Source organism: Megalobrama amblycephala, linkage group LG14 (assembly GCF_018812025.1).
Source record: "Megalobrama amblycephala isolate DHTTF-2021 linkage group LG14, ASM1881202v1, whole genome shotgun sequence".
Lineage (NCBI taxonomy): Eukaryota > Metazoa > Chordata > Actinopteri > Cypriniformes > Xenocyprididae > Megalobrama > Megalobrama amblycephala.
The window spans coordinates 42557590-42563607 of NC_063057.1; the positions used below are offsets into that span (position 1 = coordinate 42557590).

Consider the following 6018-nt stretch of genomic DNA (forward strand, 5'->3'; position numbering starts at 1 on the left):
TTTAAAACAATCTAATTAAATATTGGCCACAAAACATTAAGCCAGTAAGAAAAGAAAACCTGTAGGTTACACACACACACACACACATTATAAATAATTCAGGTCATTTCAATAGCAAAAAGTGTCCCAATAAACCTGAATTCACCATATACAGTACAGTCCAAAAGTTTGGAACCACTAAGATTTTTAATGTTTTTAAAAGAAGTTTCGTCTGCTCACCAAGGCTACATTTATTTAATTAAAAATACAGTAAAAAACAGTAATATTGTGAAATATTATTACAATTTTCTCTTTTCATAGCTTTTGCTGGCTCTGAAACACTCACTTGGTATTTATCCTGCTCTTTGTCTAGCAAAAAAAAAAAAAAAAAAAAATCACTCATCACTTAATAAAAGATTAAAAATGAAGGCCTGATTGTTTCAGGGGCCTTGTCACAGGTCTATTGACTTTTAATTTCTGTGTTACTTTTACTATATTTTCACACTTAAAACAATGATTTGGTAATCCTCTTATTCCACTGTCCTCTTTTGTGCTAAGAAATAAGTCTCCTGACAGTTCTCTGCCAAGTGGTTCCATTGTTGTCAGGATTAAGTCTGAGAATGATTCAATGGGCTATAAAACACTTCATTTTTAAGAAATTACTTCTCTTTAAATGTTTTGGTTCATCATACTTACCTTTTAATAAGAAAAAAATGCCTTAAACTTGCACCATTTTTTTAGCACTATTTAGTAAATGTGTGTGTGTGTATTATATATATATATATATATATATATATGTGTGTTAGAGGAGCTCAGCTTAGCCTGACAGTTAGCCTGCTGCGGACCAGGTTAGTTTCCCAGCATAAGTTGCCAGAGTAACTGAGTTTGAACTCATTTAAGTTTGCTTTATGAAACAGAATTCGCTGACAACAAGTCTGACTAAGTAAAATAAGCCTGGCTTGTTTTCTAATGTTGTTTTATGAAACAGCCCTCAGGACTGATTGTTACGTCCAAACAAACGCTCATTAACCCCTTCCTTCTTGCTGATGCTCTCCCAGTAACAGCGTCCACACACACTCTCTCTACACAACACCTGAAGATTATATCCATCAAATCTGTCTTGATGATCAGGATACGGCTGGAGTGTGTTAGTGAATGTAATCACTCTGTTCCTCTCAGACAGACGGAGGCATTTATTCACTGAGTTCAGATCCGGAGTGAACTGATGGGAATCTGATGGATAGAAAACACATCGGAATCAGGAATTATGAATCTGTCTGATCTTTTAATGAAGCTGAACTCTTCATGTTAAAAATAGAAATGTCTTAGTATAGTTTATCAGGTGTCCTGTACAAATCATCTTTTAAATGATCAATTATTAAACTCTAAAATAATGTTTTTTCTTAGTGACTTACATTGTAGGAAGTCGTTCCTGGTTCTGGGAACAATGTTGGTGAAAGTGACTGTGGAAATCAACAGACATGAAGAGTGTGATTATCATGTCAAGAGAAAATGATCCCTGCATCCGTTCCTAAGACATTTCTAATATGATCTTCGACATGATATGAGATGATGGAGGATCATTTCTGAGAGCAGATGAATCTCAGTGTCTCACTGACACAGCTTCAGTGTGGAAAGGTCTGAAAGACATCACCAACTACAAGACACCATCCCCCAGCTCTGTGGAGAATCAACAACTGGCAGACGATCTGAACGAGTTTTATTGCAGGTTTGATAAATCACCATTCACACCTCCAACAACCCCCCTCTCCCCCACTCCTTCACTTCAGTTCAGTGAAGATGATGTGCGCCAGGTCTTCAGAAAGAACAAGAGAAGAAAGGCACCAGGCCCAGACAGCGTTTCACCAGCCTGTCTGAAAACCTGCGCTGACCAGCTGGCCCCCATCTTCACACAGATCTTCAACAGATCACTGTCCCCTCATGCTTCAAACGCTCCACCATCATCCCCGTCCCAAAGAAACCCAAAATTACTGGACTAAATGACTACAGACCTGTGGCTCTAACGTCTGTGGCCATTAAGTCATTTGAAAGACTGGTTTTGGCTTATCTGAAGGACATCACTGGACCCTTACTGGACCCCCTGCAGTTTGCTTACCGAGCAAACAGGTCTGTGGATCAGAGGTTGCGTTAGACTTTAACATTGTCCGTCATTTTGACGGACAGGGTCGTAAAAGTTCCGTCATAATCTATTACTACCCGTCATTTTAATTTTCATATTTTAATTATAATAACACATTTAATTGCTTTTAATTTTGTTCACAAATAAAAGCAATTAAATGTGTTATTATAACATTTGAACAAAAATAAAAGCAATTAAATGTGTTATTATAATTAAAATATGAAAATTAAAATGACGGGTAATTCACACGTGAAATTTCTCTGTACTGTACTATAGGCTACGATGGTAGCCATTAAAGAAAACGTAGTTTCATATATTTGTTTAAATAGTCCTATGTTATATTTTAAATTCATCTATTTGATTATGAAAAGTGAACAGCATGAGTAAGATGCATCATAAGATGCGCAATATATCGGGAGACATGGAGAGGGTCAGACATGATTTTAAACACTTCATTAAGTTTTATTTTGTAGAAAGCCTTTCTTTAAAGTGAATTTCGTTTTGTAAAAATTGTATCTTAATTTTAATCAATGTTTCATTAACCAATTGCCTGGATGTAATAAATAAGAAGCAAATATACCAGACAATATAATCATGACAAGGAGGCGCGGGCGCGATCACTGGCGCGTGAACTGGAGCGCGTCAGCTAAATGAACCGAAACTCAGCGGCTGCTTGCCTCACAGACATGAGAAATATATCTACAGAAAGCTTTAAATACCTACTTTAACGAAAACGAATGAATTCAAAACGAAAAGAAATAGGCTACTCTGATTATGTAGACTAAACCGAATGAAGTGCATTCTCTCTCTAGCGCATCATGAGGAGATGATGAGAGTCAATATCAACTTCATCTTTGCAGCCGACACTGATTCAGAAAACATTACTTTATTAATAAACAATTAAAATGTCTCCTTGCTGTTTTGCGCATTCATGAGACCAATATCGATTCGTAAATCACAATCGATCTCTTGGTAGGCTATATGCTGTTTTCAGTTGATGATTAAACAGTGCATTGTACGTGTGCCTCCCATCCAATAAACCGCAATAGGCTTAACTCTTTGTGTTGCTTTTGATATGGAACAAAAGTCTCAGATTTCAAATTCTGTCAATTTCATTAATAAATTCAAGCAATAAATACCGTTTTGGCGCTCTTTAATGTGGCGTGATAGAGAGTTGTAGCTTCTGGGTACTCGAGTCTCGACTGTGCGTTATCAGTATCAAATGCATAGCAAAAGATTCGTGCCAGTTTTATTTTTGTTCTGGATCCAGTGCTCTGCTACTACATTGGAGCGCACTCGCCACCAACTGGACAGCGGTGGGAATTACAGTTACAATTTACAGTAGATCACCCTGAGTGTAATCTGTCACCGTGACGGACGGCCTTCAGATTTTTCCGTCATTGATAAAAAAATTCCGTCAATGATGGAAAATTTTCGGTTAACGCGACCTCTGCTGTGGATGATGCTGTCAATATGGGACTGCATTATGTTCTCCAGCATCTGGACAGACCAGGGTCTTATGTGAGGATCCTATTTGTGGACTTCAGCTCTGCTTTTAACACCATCATCCCATCACTCCTCCAGCCCAAACTAACTCAGCTCTCTGTGCTCACCTCTGTCTGTCAGTGGATCACCAGCTTCCTGACAGACAGGCAGCAGCTAGTGAGGCTGGGAAAATTCTCATCCAGCACCCTCACCATCAGCACCAGCGCCCCTCAGGGCTGTGTCCTCTCCCCACTGCTCTTCTCCCTGTACACCAACGACTGCACCTCCAAAGACCCCTCTGTCAAGCTCCTGAAGTTTGCGGATGACACCACACTGATCGGCCTCATCCAGGATGGGGACGAGTCTGCTTACAGACTGGAGGTTGAACAGCTGGCTGTCTGGTGCAGTCTTAACAACCTGGAGCTCAACACGCTCAAGACAGTGGAGATGATCGTGGACTTCAGGAGAAATCCCCCTGCTCTCCCCCCACTCACCATCATGAACAGCACTGTGGCAGCAGTGGAGTCATTCAGGTTCCTGGGCACCACCATCTCCCAGGACCTTAAGTGGGACAACCACATCGAGTCCATTGTGAAAAAGGCCCAGCAGAGGTTGTACTTCCTTCGCCAGCTGAGGAAGTTCAACCTGCCACAGGAGCTGATGAAACAGTTCTACTCTGCCCTCATCGAATCCATCCTTTGCACTTCAATTACCGCCTGGATCAGCTCAGCTACCAAATCTGACCTCAGAAGACTACAGAGGGTAGTCCGGTCTGCTGAGCAAATCTTTGGTACAACCCTCCCCACTCTCCAAGAACTGTACTCATCCAGAGTGAGAAAAAGGGAAAATAAGATCACTCTGGACCCCTCACATCCAGCACACTCCCTCTTTGAACTGTTGCCATCCGGTTGACGCTACAGAGCCCTGAGCACCAGAACGACCAGACACAGGAACAGTATCTTCCCTCAAGCAATCCATCTCATGAACACTTGACTAACACAGAACACACAACACTATTACACATTATTTACTTAAAACGCTTATTATATTTCAAATTTGCACACATAACTGTTTATTGTTTTTTGCTTTTTTTGCACTTTGTCTATCTTGTAAATTTGTATATTATTATTTTATTCTTTTTATTATGTGTCTTGTCTTGTCGCTGTCACTCTGTTGCACTGTGGAGCTTCTGTCACTAAAACAAATTCCTAGTATGTGTAAACAACATACCTGGCAATAAAGCTCTTTCTGATTCTGATTGTGATCTCCAGGACTTTACCTCTGTCAGAGATCTTCTTCAGCTCCTCTTTGCAGAAATCCTCCAGTTTGTCTCTCAGCTGAAGGACAGATTCTCTCACGCCATCAAAAGAGGAGAGAGAACTGAAGGGATCGTCATTTACATCTGTAGATTCAGGAGGAGCTGAGAGAGACTGGAAACTCTACAGAAAACAGAAATCAAAGCTCATCACCTCCACACTTCAGCCAATAACCTGCACTACTGTCAGATTTGAGCAGCTCTTGTTGATCTTTAGTAGCTCTCCTCAATCCAGCACTTTCACAGCATCAGATTCATTCTTCTCATATTCATTATATCACATTAGAGCAACAAATTATAGCATATGTCACTTACACTAGATTTGAACTGTATAGTAAATCTGGATTTTTCGAGCTTGGGCCCATGTAAACTATGTTAATCCAACTGTATGGATCCCAAAATTGCTGGAAGCAATTAAAATGCAGGGTTTTTTCATGTGAGTACAGTGGTTCTACCTTAATATTATAAAGCGACAAGAATACTTTTTGAATTCTTAAAAAAAAAAAAAACGACTTTTCAACATTATCTCTTCATGGCTGATTTCAAAACACTGCTTTGAATCTTTTGTTTGTTTGGTGCTCCGCTGAGCAACTGAACTCACATGAACTCACATGAACTGTTTTAAATATGTTTTTAGTACCTATGGATCTTGAGAGTTTTTGCTGGCAATAGAGGCCTCACTGAGCCATTGGATTTCATCAACAATATTATTAACAATTTCATCTTAATTTGTGTTCTGAAGATGAACAAAGGTCTTATGGGTGGAGAACATCATGAGGGTGAGTAATGACATTATTTTCATTTTTGGGTGAACTAACCCTTTATGGGAGGTTAGAATTAGTTGTCACTTACATTAGTTGTCACCCCCCCATTTTTTAAATATATATATATATTCAGGAAATTCTGTCATGAATACCTTTGACCCTGTCGTCACTATGGAGCATGAAGCTATAATTGGGGGCTTCAAATGCCTTTACTGGTTGATAAAAAATGAAATGGCCCATCAAACCAACTACGGAAAACCGCTTAGCTTGGCCCGGCTTTTGGGCTGCGACTATTTCCAGAAGCTTGAAGTAAATACTTGTGCAAAAATTACAAA

The 6018-nt window shown here is 39.5% G+C and overlaps 1 long non-coding RNA gene across 1 annotated transcript; it reads right to left on the reverse strand.

Annotated features, from left to right (window-relative positions):
• Positions 1 to 874: 874 nt before the first annotated feature.
• Positions 875 to 5198, reverse strand: LOC125245358. The gene is made up of 3 exons (XR_007179498.1): positions 4884 to 5198; positions 1395 to 1442; positions 875 to 1212 (listed from the first exon to the last, which is right to left on the reverse strand). It is a non-coding gene; the product is annotated as an uncharacterized LOC125245358 (long non-coding RNA).
• Positions 5199 to 6018: the final 820 nt, after the last annotated feature.